Below are 14536 nucleotides of genomic sequence, written 5' to 3'. Positions count from 1 at the left end.
TTCTGAACAAATCGTGCCAAGAAAACCCCATGATAGGTTTGCCTTAGGATTGCCGTATGTTGGAAAGGACTTGAAGGCGCACCACCACAACAACAACAACAAAGTACTGAGCAGATGGGTAGTTCATCAAGTGAGGACCACAGGGGTCAGGATCCTGTTGGCATCTACTGCAGGTATAATGTCACCTGGACATTAAGCTTGGCTACTTCATGCCAGGTTGGCAAATGTGGGAACATCCATGCTCCAGGACCTTACCTGGATAATCATTTGTTCTTTGTTGTGCCCCTCAAAGTCATCTTTACTTTTGGTGACCCTAAGGCAGAGCTATCCTAGGGTTTTCCTGGCACGTTTCTTTGGAAGGGATTTGCCATTGCTATCCTCTGAGGCTCAGAGAGTGCGACTTGCCCAAGGTCACCCAATGGGTTTCTGTGGCTGAACTGGGATTCAAAACCTGGTCTCCAGAGTGTCACACTCAAACCATGCTGGTTCCATATTGATGTATACGGACATAGATATAGCCACCTTGACCACACTTTGGTGTCACTTGGACACACACGTCCTGTTTTTCAGATGTGAAATGTCAGAGGAAACGTGCTAGAGATTGTGCATGTGTGTTTTGTGAGATTTGTCGCCTCATTTCGGAATGGGCAGTGGCTAGGGCCCACCCTCTCTGACCTTTCCCATGCCAGCAAAGACATTTTTTTCTTGCAAAACTATAAAGTACCGGGGGCCGTTTTCCCTCCTTCCATCCGTCCCTGCCGTGTGATTGACCTTGAATCTCGTTCCATCCGCTGCCGGCATTTTTCATCCCCTGGAAGATGGCGTTTGGGGACCTTTCCATCATTAAGTGGATTTACAGCAATTTCCTTATGTGTTTTCTCCAAGGGATTGTGTTATGAGAGGCACATTAAATCTCCATTAATACCTCATTATCCCACTGATAAGATTACCATGATAATGAGGCAGAAATTCTAATTGTCTCACTTCTTATTGTGCCTTTCATTAAATCTTATACCTGGAAGCCTGAATTTTGCAAAGTGGAGGGGAAACCGTGTGCTTTCTGGCACCGACACGACTAGGGACCCCTTCCCCAAAAGCGCACAACGTCGCTGGGGGTTTGGGGAGACAAAGTATGCGCCAGGGAGCCCTCTTGCAATGCACTAGTTGATTGGAGGGCATGCCTTTCTTGGAACAGGTTTTTAGTGGTATTTTACATGTCCTCAAGCTCTCCCATTCCTCATCCATCCATCTTGTCTCTCCTCTCCTCTCCTGCTTCTTCCCTGCAAATGGACTGTCTGGGGAAAGACAGATCGCTCTTGACAAAAGTCCGAAGAACTGATCATCCGCAGAGGGCTTTTGAAACCAGGCCAAAGTCCTCGCTGTGTGCGATTGAGGGCTGCAAGATGCCCACATCTCAGAGCATCAGCCAAAGCCAAGAAAACATGGGTTCAGGTATTTCATTTTGCCATGAACGGCTGCATCCACACTGCAGAAATAATCCCATTCGAACCACTTAAACTGCCATGGCTTAATGCTATTCTGGGCGTTGCCGTTTGCTATGGCACCAGGATTCTGAGACAGAGAAGGCTAAATGCGTCTGAAAACTGCAATTCCTTAAATTCCACAGCTTTAGGCCATGGCAGTTTTTAAAGTGGAGTCAAACTGGGTTATTTCTGCATTGTGGATGCAGCCTAAGGTAACTTGGAGCCAGTCACTTCACTCTTAGCGGCTAAAGCTTACACCGCAGGGTTGCTGTGAGGATAAAATGTGGCCATGGGGATCCCTGTAGAGGTCTTTAGAGGAAATTTTATGAGATTTAAATGTCATAAATAAATATATTAGCACACAAAGGGATCTGGCAGCATCTTTGAGACTGAGCAAAAGAAGTTGTAGCATGGGCTTTTGTAGACTTGGTCTACAACTTTAAGGGTGGCTTTATGTGTTTTGTATTTTAACGTGCTTTACCCCACTTTGAGCCCTGAGGAGAGGTGGGTATATTATTATTATTATTATTATTATTATTATTATTATTTTATTTTATTTTGCTCAGTCCCAAAGGTGCCAGAAAATCTTAGGACAGGATTGCCACAAGTTGGAGTCAATTTGAAGACACATGACGGCAAAAAAATAGTTTTATAGGAATGTTTTATGGGAACTGCCCAAAGTGCTTTATCCCCTTCTCTACTAAGTTGGTCCAGCACCTTGTGTCCAAAACACACTGCAGAAATAATCCAGTTTGAGACCGCTTTAACTGCCCTGGCTCATGCTTAAACAGTGGCACAGGTAGATTTCGGATGATGGTCTTTAGCAGCCTGGTGTCTAGAAAATCAGATTTATCCACACACATGCACACACTTGGCATTGGATAAAAGTTTCCCAGCAGCCTGTTGAACCCCAGGACTCTGGGATCTGGCCCAGGGTCAAGAGACCCTGTCTGGGGACTAGTCAAGGGCCCAGCAAGGGCTCCAATGCGTTGGCTGCCTGGGCCATGGGGGGTGTTGAGCCCTTAATGGCTAGCCTCATTATGAGAGCGATGGGGGGTGTTTCATGGGATGGCGGTGAATAATGATGGACCTCCGTGCCATCACTTCCCCCTGCCAGGGCCGGAGCTGGCGTTGTCAATCAAGGCCCCTGCCAGCCACGGTGGGGCAGGGGCAGCAGCATGGCTTTCGTGGAGAAAGGGAGGGAGGGAAGGAGGGGAAAAAGAGCCCAGATAAATGTCTGAGAAATCTGGAATGCCGACAGTGCAGCGTTCAATGCTATCTTGCACATTACTGGCCCAAAAAGAACATTTAGGCTTACAGTGAATAATGGCTGACAGTCTATCATATATACTCAACTATAAGTTGACCTCATCCATAAGTCGAGGACAGGTTTTGGTACCAAAATTATGGATTTTGATCTGACCCGTGGATAAACCTGAGGGTAAAACTTAGAGGCACTTAGCAAAGGATACAAAGGACGATGCTAAGGAAAACAATGCCAAAGAACTTGCAAAGTTCTGGCAGGCATAGCTGTCTGTGCTTTTCCAGCCCAGGCATTCAAAAAGGTCAGAAGTGGATAGAGTAGAAAGGGTTGGCACACACTGGAATTTCTATTGTGCACTGGGCATTTCTTGTGTGTGTTGGACACTTCTGGTGTGGATTGGACACTTCTGATACACATTGGGCACTACTGATGCACACTGGACACTTCTGATGTACATTGGACACTTCTGATGCACATTAGGCACCTCTGCTGGGCACTGGGCACTTGTGCTTGTTGGACACTTCTGGTGCACACAGGTCAGTCCTGTTTTGATCCAGCACTGTAGTCCAGTGCTCAAACCACTATACCCCATTTGCTCTGCTGGATCTCCCTCTGTTTTGCCTTACTCCAGACTGTGCCTGGACCCGCACTCGCACCTGTACGATGCAGGTGTATCTTGACGGATGTGTCCCGTCTTCCGCCTGCCTTTCTTCCCTGCCAGCCGTGCAGCCGAGCACTTAACCAAATCGCAATGCCGATTCGTTGGGTTGGGGTTAATCAACATTCATCCATGTTTCCAAGTTTAAATGGAGCATTTGTTTAATTATGTGCAAGTAGCGGCAATACATTCTGGCCATTATCTAAATCACTATTTTATTTCCTGGATGTGGTTTCATAATGCTGGGCTTTCACACTCCAGCCTCTGCATCATTAACAGAGAAGAGTTAATGAATATAAAAGCATAAAGGCTAATTACACTTTAATTTACAATCATGATCTCATTTTGGGACCGGAGGAAATTTGTTTTTGAAAAACAGCTTTTAAAAAAATTAAAATGGTTTTAAAGGGCCTGGTGAGGACAGGAACAGATTTGGACTATCCTGCTACCTGAAGCCTTTTGCCTAAGTGGAATAATGTGGTTATTCTTTGGAGAACGGGAAGATTTGGGTACAGAATGGGAACGGTAAAGCGGCTTTTCCCAACTTCTTTGGGGTGTAGCAACTGTTGGATCAGGGCATTGTTCAGAGTAGGTTTGCCATTGCCTTCCCCTGAAGCTGAGAGAATGTGACTTGCCCAAACATGGATTCGAACTCTGGCTCTAGTCCAATGCTGAAACCACTATGCTATGCTGGCCTTGAACATCCATGGATTTTGTTATCCATGGGGGATCCTGGAACCAAACCCCCAGCGGATGACAAAGTCCCGCTGTATAATCAAATATAAAATTATGAAACAATATTAAGATACAGTTCCAAATGCTTTAGAGAACAAGAAAGTCTTTAATTTGGATTTAAAACTAGCAAGAGAAGAGAGAGTCCGCAGATATTCAGGAAGGCAGTTCTAGGAAAATGGTGCAGCAAGTGAAAAAAGACGAAGCCAAGCCAAGCCAAGGAAGAAGAAACCCTTGGTTGGGTACGGTTTAAGGCTTGGCCACACTGCATTTGTGAGAGATTCTTCCAGTCGCATCCGGCGATGGCCAAACGACTGAAGAAGCTGCTGAAGAGGCCTGACATTGAGTGCGCACAACTTCCATAGCAGCTGCCTGTTGCGTCTGAGATGCCTTCGTTTTCAAAGTACGGAATGTCAGCCATCAATCAAACACTGGCTAATGAAGCATCGAGAAATCAAACCAGGGCCCAGCCGAGGAAAAGAAGAACATTAAGTGTCGTCCTTCTGCAAGAGTCCAAACTCCATCTGGATTATCATCATGCTGACTACGAATGATGGCTGGTGAGGCATCCCTAAGAAATCCACGCCTGCAACCCTAACCTTTGGCAACAAGCCCTTTGTATTGACTAGTCCCAGTATGAAGCTTTCAGAGGTGGTTCCTGCAACAAAATGTTGTAACGTTATTTCTCCATCCCTTAAGATAGGGATGGACAACAATCAAAGGATTGCCTCAAATGAATTCCAGATTATTTCCCCTCTCTTGAGACCTCCTCTGAGCCATTTCATTTCCAAAACTGAAACTGGGAGTAGCTGGCATATCCTCCATCTATCCCAATTTGACAAAGAGAATCCCAATTAATCCTCTCCTTTCCCACTTTTTCAGCTGCTTTCAAAATGTCCCCGTTTCTCCCGCATTGTCCCACTTTTCCTCTTTGTCCTCAGATTACTTCACTTGCTATATACTGAGTTTCAAGGACAAAAGTAGGATTCAATTGATTTGGAGAAAGAAGATAGGACAGAATCATGCCCTTCCCAGTAGATTCAGGCAAAAGCAAACTGCTGCAGCCTCTTCTTGCTTTTGTGGGTCCTTCCCATTCATAACTTTGGACATTTTGATCATATCCTGATGTTGCTTGGACATATGTGTCCTCCTTTTCGTCGGTGAAATTTTGGAAGGTATGGTAGCTCAGCATCCGCTTCTGGTCTTGTAGACCTCCTTGGGAAAAGCCACTGAGTGATCCTGGGCAAGCCACACTCTCTCATTCTTAGAGGAAGGCAATGGCAAGTCCCCTCTGAACAAATCTTGCCAAGAAAACAGGGTTGCCTTAGGGTCGCCGTAAGTCAGACCCAACTTGAAGACGCACAGTGCCAAGAACAACAACTATCAAGACATTAAAAAGAAGCAATACCAAGGTCTTCTTGGTGAGTGTTTGAACATTAGAGCAATGCAGCCTGTAGATGGCCTGAGAGAGCTGTTTGAAATTCACTTTGCAGAAAGTAAATTTGAGAAGGCAGTTTTCTTCTGCAGGGCTCAGCCATCGAAAAGGAAAGCGATTTGTACATTTGGTGACATGATGCTAGGCATAGGCAAGTGGTTCTTCTAGCAGTTTGCTAAGCTGGAAAGCAAGCATGCAGACAGAGATCAAGAGGGGAAAATGACCATTCAGAGACATGAGAATCTAGCATTGCAAACATTGAAGACAATGACTCAGATCCTAGAATACAGAGACTAAGTGTTCTATTATTCTATGTAAATCTCTGCTTGGTGCCTTTCAGATGTTTTGGATTGCAGTTCCTGGCATTTCTGATTCTGGAGTTGATGGGAGCCAAAATACAAAACAGGCGGAAGGTCTCAAAGTTGAGATGTGTTTCCCCTAGGGTTGCCATAATGGAGGACCTCCAAACCGGGACAAATGTAGGACGAGGTTTGAAAATGTAGGACATTTTTTTTTTTAAATTTCCTGGCTAGGAAATTAAAAAAAAAAGTCCTAGATTTTTAAACCTTGTCCTCCTCCCGGCCTGGGAGGGAGCCTAGGCCGGCTCCCAGGCCGGGAAGGGCGGGGGGAAGCTTGGCATCGCGGCGATCGCCGCGGTGCCAGGCTTCCTCCTCCTCCTCCCGGCCTGGGAGGGAGCCTAGGCCTGCTCCCAGGCCGGGAAGGAGGCGGGGGCCGCCCCTCATCGCAGCGATCGCTGCGAGGGGAAGCAGCCTCCTCCTCCTCCCGGCCTGGGAAGAAGCCTCGGCCGGCTCCCAGGCCGGGAAGGAGGCGGGGGCCGCCCCTCATCGCGGCAATCGCTGCGGTGGGAAGCGGCCTCCTCCTCCTCCCTGGCCTCGCGCAGGCCTTGGAGGACCCCGCGGCCAGAGCTCCGACCGCGGAGCCGCCTCGAAGGCCTCGCTGGGGCCCGGGAGGGAGCGTCTCCGCGGCTGGAGCTCCAACCGCGGAGAGCCTTCCCAGGCCTCAGCAAGGCCTTGGAGCCGCCGCGGGGCCTGAGGTGGCCGCGGTTGGTGGGGCCATCCCGGTTTGGGCGCCAAACCGGACCGGGACCGGGATGGCACCGCCCAAACCGGGATTGTCCCGCCCCCCGGCGGGATATGGCAACCCTAGTTTCCCCACAAATATGTTTGGATCCAAGATCTTAGGCCAGGAATCCTCAGAGGTGGCTTTGTCAGTTCCTTTTTCTGAAACAGAGCCTACTGCACCTCATATTCCTTGGCAGCTTCTGATCCTAGTTTGAACCAAGACTGACCCTACTTAGCTTCTAAGATCAGGCAGGACCTGGTGCCTTCAGGGTATGTAGGCCCTTAAAACAGCATAGAGAGCTGCTAATACTTTCTTGGTCAGGACACTACAGTGGTCCCTTGAGATTCACTGGGGTTAAGGGTGAAGGACCCCGTGAATGTGGTAAAACTGCAAATTAAAAAGCACTATTCTTTTTACCTAAGAGAACAATCTCCAGGTCCTCCAGTACAACTCTATGGTCAACAGCTATTAGAAGTTGACTATAGAATCACACTGGAGGACCTACAAATTCCCAAATCAAACCCACAAATAATCAGATCTACAAAAGTCAAAGCCGCAGACGTGGAGGACCAGGTGTCTCCTCCTGTTGATGTTAGATGTCTGTCTGTCACCAACAGGATCCCAGGCCTTTCTCTCTCACACATGAAGACGCTTCTGACATGCGAGGCAGAAAAAGAGATGGTTTTTTCAGGCTAAAACTAGGAGCATCCAGCCAGCCATCTGCCTAGGTGGAATTTCAAGAGCTCAGCATTTGCAGGGGGCCTCTTGAGACCCTGCCGAAGCACACTTTGCCATGCATCTCCTCATGACTAATGTGCTGAGCCCAGCTATGGAAGCCCAGGGAGTTCCCCAGGGCACCGTTCCCCAAACTTCTGAATGCTGAGCCACATTCCTCCCTCCTCTTTTCTCTCCTTCCTTTTGTTTTAAAAGCAGACCTTACAAAATTCCAAAAACACGGAACAGAATAGCTGCTCTAGAAACTCTTGCCTTGATTTCATCTTGGCAGTTCACTAACAGGGCCTCTGCTAGGTAGCTAAAAATACAAAGCAAACCTTGTTTTTGCCAAGGGACACCACTTCACTATGCCATTGTATTAAATGGGACTTGAGCATCCATGGATTTTGGTATCCAAGGGGTCCTGGAACCAATCCGCAGCGGATACCAAGGGCCCACTGTATTTACTTAATGTAGCTTGCCATAGAGAATTTTGGCCATTATTTGTTTTGGAGTGCGGCTCCCAGAACACTAGAAACTCTTAAACTGGTTGGGAAGTCACACACGCAGTGCGCCAATGCTATTCCTCACCATCTGATGGGTGTAGCTGTCTGGAATGAAAAGACGGAATACACTTTGCACATGCTCCAGAACAGACTTACGTCAGTTCCGGTTGCATCCAGTCTGTGTCCTTTGCCAGAGTCCGATTTGCAAGAAGTAAGAGGTTGTCACCACCACCTTGGAGAACCTTGAGGCAGTTTTGTCATCTGGGCTGTCGCTCGGTGACGGGGGCCATCTTGCTAATGAAGACATCAAGCCGTCCGGGTATTTGTGCTGGCTAATTGAAAGAACTTGCAACAGGGAATTAAAATGTGGCTTAGATAATGACGCCGAGGACGAAGGAACAATGGTGCCTTCTGCACCCAAGGCAAACAATAAATAAAAAGATAATGATCAGGGCTGAAACTTGTAATGGATTAATTTGCCAGATTGTGGAGGGTGGAGTAATCGTATGGAGCCCAAGGGCCATTTTTCTGCCCCACGGGACCTTTTGGGGGCCACGTGGATGGCCATAAATCTAACCCACCCTCCCCAAAACCAGAAGCGTTCAATCATCTACCTACATTTTAAAAACATAAATCCTGGCTCACATCTTGTTGGGAAGTTACGTCCTTGCAAATGGACTTACGATCGCATAAAATTGAAATACGCCACTGAGAGATGCTTGGATTTTTTTGGAAGGGAGCAGAGATGAGGCTTGATCCATCCTCAGTATGACACCCCTTCAAGTGTTTAAACAGGGCTATCATGTCACCTCTTAACCTTCTCTTCTCCAGGCTAAACCTCCCCTGCTCCCTAAGTTTCTCATCCTAAGGCATGGTTTCCAGACCCTTCACCGTTTTGGTCACCCTCCTCTGGACAAGCTCCATCTTCTTAACATGACGCAGTGGAACGCAGTGGCAAACCTTCTCGGAGCAAACCTTGCCAAGAAAACCCCGTGATAGGGTCGCTATAAGTCAGAAACGACTTGAAGGAACACACTACGTTCTGAACCTAATATTCCATCTTATGCCAGGATATTCTGAGACTTTGCTAGATTTTTACTTCTTTGCTCCTCCCCGCCAACCGCCTTGCCCACCATTGACATGCCAGGCAAAGCAAAGGCCAGCTTGCAACGCTGTTAACCAGCTTTTCAATTTTTCATCGCAGCTCCTGGTAACCATACCTTCACTTGCTGTTCCCCTCAGGCTAACCCACCCAGCCGGCTGTCCATTCTTTGGAACATTAATAATTCCTGTACCAGCCTGCTTGGTGCATGCCCTTCCGATTGGCTGGCACTGGGCAGAGCAGCCGTCGAATTCATTAGAAGTCCTGATGATCACAAGCCATGCAGAAAACCACCTGCATCGCCCGCCTGTCAAGCGAGGACGGGAAATGCAATCCAGGCCAGCTGCTCCGAGAGCCTCAGGAAAGCATCTTGTCTACTGTTCATCCATGGGATCTGGGCACTGGGTTTCTGACATCGAGGCCTGGATCCTATTCATTCATTCATTGCCTTGACTAGAGGAGACCCACCAAGTTAGTAGGATTTACATATGTGTTGACTCACTTATTTGACACTAGTTTCAATGGGTTGTCTCTTCCGGACCAAGTCTTCTAACTGAGGCTGCATCTGCACTGCTGAACTGATGCAGTTTGACACTGCTTTAACTGTCATGGCTCAGTGCTATGGAATTCAGGGATTTGTAGTTTGGTGAGATATTTAGACGCCTCTGTGAGCCCTTGTGCCACAACTACAAATCCCAGAATCCCAATAGCATGGAGCCATGACAGTTAAAGAGGTATCAAACTGCATTATTTTTACACTTTCTCCCTTCATCCTTGGCTTTCTTGCAAAGGGCAAAAGTAGTTTGCACTCAGGAAACTCACTAGGGAAGAAGAAGAGCTTTGTCCTCTCCAGTTGGCTGAGGCAAAAGCAAACTAATGCAGCTTCTCTTGGTTTGTGTGTTTTTCCTGATGAATAACTTTTGCTGTGTTGACCACATTCTTTGTCCCACACGTCCCTGTTTTCAGCTGCTAAATATTGGAAGGTATGGCATGGTTTTGCTCTTGGCTTGTTTTGTTAAAGTCAGTGGTTCCCAACCTTGGTTTCTCCAGATGATTTGGATTTCAGCTCTCATCATTCCTGACTGTTGGCCATGTTGGCTGGGGCTTCTGGGAGCTGAGGTCCAAAACAAATGGAAAACTGAAGGTTGGGAACCACAGTACAATGCTTCCTTCTCAGCCAAGTCTTTCCCTGACTTTTCTCAGATCACCAGTTCAGGGTTTCTTTTGGCCGCAAGTGCGGAGAGGTGACCTGCAATTTTACCTGCGACAGACCAGGGTCATATGGTCCCCTTGGCAAACACCTGCTCTGATGGAAAGGTAGGAAGACATGCATTTTCACAATGCCTCGCCGTGACCGAATGACCTTTCGTGCCTCCTGGCAGCTCTGTGTCGGCTTTCCGAGCCAGAATGAAACTTCTAAGTCCAGCTTGCAAAAGTGCAATTCCACTCTTTATCGCTACCATGCTTTCGGATGTAGTTTAGTTGACCTGGAAAAGCCCAGCCTGACTCCAGCGATGGCAGGAGAGGAGCAAGCCAGCAAATCGGAGATGACAGCCAATCTGAGGGCAATATGGTAACCAGCTGTCTCCTCTTCATGGGCCAGCTGTAGCTTGGGAAGAGGAGAGCACCCACCTGAGGCCACAGACCTAGTCAGAGGAAGAGGAAGGGAGAAGAGCATGGAGCAGCCGAGACGGAAAAAGCTGGTGAGATGCAGGTCTGGTTCCTTCCCTTTCTTGGGTATCTAATAGTCAAACTTTTTGGATACTTGCACAGGTTATGGATGATGTGATCGTGGATTAAGTCAACTCAGGCTTCTAGCAAAGGTCCTATGGCTACCATAGGAAACCAGCTGAATTCTGCAAATGCAGTGTGGGCTTATACAACAGTTGAGATCCCACATTGTGCTTAAAGCAGGGCTGGGCAATGGTCCCTCTGTGGGCCTGCACACTTCCTTGAAAAGAAATCCAAATACTGATTTGAATGGAAAGTCTTTTTGCACATTGCAGCCATGGAAGTAATCTGAGGACAAAAGGGGGAAACTGGGAGAAAAAGACAGAAGCTGCAAAGCTGGAAAAGTGGGATGGTAGCCGATTAAGCAGGACTGTCCCTGCCAACTGAGGAGAGTTGGAGGATGTGCTGCCACCTGTCCAGATTTCCATCCCTGGTCTAGGGAAACCACTAGTCAGACTGGCTATAAGGTACTTTTCATGGACTTTTCTATGATCGCCAGTCTCCCATGTCTTGTATGGTTCGGCTACAAGAAGTTTTGGGAATCAGTTTCCCAGCTTTGTTTGTTCGCTTGCCAAGGCAGCAAGAGAGGCACTCAGCACAGCAAACTCAATGCTCCTTTTGCTCCACTTGCCCTGGCCAAAAGGGCCTTCGCACACTGGCAGAAGGAGGCTGCCAGCCCTCTTCTGTGTAACTGCCCTTGGCACCGATATGAGACTTGCAGGCCAAGAGCCGGGGCCAACAGAAAATGGACTCTAATGAAGCCACTGTCTGGTCCTCACATGCTGCGCCGTCCCCGACAGACACATCTCCATAAAAGCTCAGCCGCGTGCCGCTCATTCAACCTGCTCGCCTTGCCGACTCCAAGGGCAATCGCCAAGCTGCTTAACTACCCAGCAAAATGCCCCGTACAAGCCATCATGCCGGCTGTTAGTGCTCAGTGATGGTCTGGGCGTTTGCAGAGTGCTTGCTTTTTAAACTCTTGGCCTTGTAACAATTCCTGAAATGGGTGAACTGGGCCGGTAATGGGAATGAGAACAGTGTGCCTTGGCATGGAATCGCAGAGCAAAGAAACCCATGCACACAGAGCTGGAGCAAGAGAGGAGTCACCCAGAATGCCTAGGCTGGGAAGTCACCTTGGAGGAGTTTTTAAGGCTTCTCCATCTGATACATACGGCCAGCCCCAGATATTTGAAGGCTAGGGGTGAAAGACCCATACAATGCAGTTCGGTGATCCAACTGTATTTGGGGCTTCACCTTTGACTCCCAGAAGCCCCATCCATCTTGGCCAATCGTCAGGAACTGTAGGAGCTGAAATCCAAAGCATTTGGAGGGCCATCTGGAGGAGCATCTAGGTTTGAATCCCTACTCAGTCAAGGAAACTCACTTACTCACTAGATGACCTTTGGCAAGTCACGCTGTCTCAGCCTCAGAGGAAGGCAAAGGCAAACTCCCTCTGAACAAATCTTGCCAAGAAAACCTTATGATAGGTTCTCACCTTGGATCGCCCTAAGTCGGAAATGACTTAAAGGCCCACAGCAAGAACAGCAACACCATACAAATACATTAATAACAACAGTGATAGCAATAGCAGCTTCATTTATATACTGCTTCATACTGCACTGAGCAGTCTCTAAGCAGTTTACAACTGTAAGCTAAAAACCCTAAAAGCTGTCTTAAACCCCATGATAGAGTTGCCATAAGTTGGAAATGACTTGAAGGCACACAACATGTTTGATTTGGGGAAGGACTTGGATGGAGTCAAAGAAAGTGCCATGAATCAAATGTTTAAAATGCTTCCAAACTTGCCACCACACCACTATGCCATGACCCTCTCTAGGCCTGTCCTTTTGGATTATTGTCTTTGCTACTGGTCACTGGCTCCTTGGTTTTCTCCTCTATCTCTCTGAACCTGTCTTGTGGAGGAATGCCAGCCAAAACGGTGGACCCCTTTCCCTCCGCAACTCAGTCAGAGAAGCAGCTGTCTTCCATGCCAACTGTGGACATCAGATGTCGGGTCCCTCAGGCTACAGCTTGACCTGGTTGCAGATGAAAAGGCCGGGGAGAAGGCAAGTGTGAGATTTGTTGGAAGAACGATGGAAAGACTCCTGACACGAGACCATCTGTCTCCGCAGTGTAGCCTGTACCTCTCCTCATCTAGCAACTTACAAGTAGCTTGTTGCAGAATCCTGTATCAGCTACTTAGATATGTATAAAATGGGCCCTCCACATTGGCTTGGGTTAGGGGTGCAGGACCTTTGTGAAAGTGTAAAAACTGCATCTCCCTAGGAATCCCTGGGTTCTCCAGTACAACTCTGTGGTCAACATCTGCCATAAATTGGGCATAGGATTGTGCTGGAGGAGCAAGACTTGCCTAAAGAAGTGTTCTTTCTAGGAATCCCTGGGTCTTCCAGCTCAACCTCTGGGGAAAGTTGTCCATGGAGCCACACTGGGGATCCTAGAGATTCCTACAGAGAACATATTAATCAAATCTGCAAATGATCAAGTCCACAAAAGTAAAAAATGCAAATATAGGGTTGACTGTACATTCCAAAAAGCAAACTTGATTTAACCATTTTATATAAGGGACAACATTTTACCATGCCATTGTATTTCATAGCATCATAGACTTGGAAGAGACCCCAAGGGGCATCCAGTCCATGTAGGAATACGTGGTGTCACTACAAATCCCAGGCTTAGCCATGGCAGCTAAAGCGGTGCCAAGCTGCATGATTTATCCCAAACTGCAATTAATAATAATAATAATAATAATAATAATAATAATTGTTATTTGGTGTTTATTTTAATCTGTTGTTTGTATACTTTTTGTTGAACGATACTGTGTATCAGTTTTGTATTCCATTTTCTAGAATGTACGCCACTGGCAGGTCCATTTTATTCTATTTTCTGGACAGCGTTGTGTAAACCTACAACACTTTATAAATTATTATTATTATTATTATTATTATTATTATTATTATTATTATTATTATTTCTACAGTGCAGATTCAGCCCTTGTCTTCTTTCCCCTCTTCCTCCTCCTAAAGAGCAGGTCAAGGAAAGGAGAAAATGCAGAAAATTAGAGGAAGAGGGAGGGTGTTTTTTGTTTTTGCCAAAGGGAAAATACACAAAGTGCCATTACAACCAAATAACTCCCCATGTTGTTCCGAGTGCCATAATTGGATTAGATCTCTATCAGTGTGTCCCATTTGGAGCGAGAGGTTTTTACGAAACCTGGGGGCTATGTGGTGCTAATCAGGAAGGGCAGGGGGTGCCGTCTGGTACCCAGCAGGCGGGCAGCCCATCGCCACGGAGAGATTTAACTTTTATTGGCAAATAATAATGCTTCACGAGGAGACGAGCGCAAGAGGGGAACTGTCAGGCGTGGAACGCTTCGGGTAATGGTTTCGTGTAGGCAAAGGGATGGTGTGTGTGGGTTTTTCAATGTATGATACATACATACATACATACATACAAGCACTATATATATATATATATATATATATATATATATATATGTAATGGCACCTCACAATTGTCGCAAGACACCTTTCCAGGTAAGGCTGCCCATCCTTCTGTGTCAGGTTCTTTGGTACACACCCGATGGACTCCTTAAGCTAAGAATGGGAATCATGTGGCCCTTGAGATATTGTTGGACTGCAAGTTCTAGCAGTCATAGAGTTGGAAGAGACCTCAAGGGCCATCCAGTCCAACCCCCCTTCAGCCATGCAGGAACTTTCAATCAAAGCATCCCCGACAGATGGCCATCCAGCCTCTGTTTAAAGATCTCCAAAGAAGGAGACTCCATCCCACTCTGAGGCAATGTTTTC

This window comes from Sceloporus occidentalis, unplaced genomic scaffold, assembly GCF_023333645.1.
Source record: "Sceloporus occidentalis isolate IW3139 unplaced genomic scaffold, rSceOcc1.0.p SCAF_8, whole genome shotgun sequence".
Lineage (NCBI taxonomy): Eukaryota > Metazoa > Chordata > Lepidosauria > Squamata > Phrynosomatidae > Sceloporus > Sceloporus occidentalis.
Note: the sequence above shows the minus strand (reverse complement) of the source record.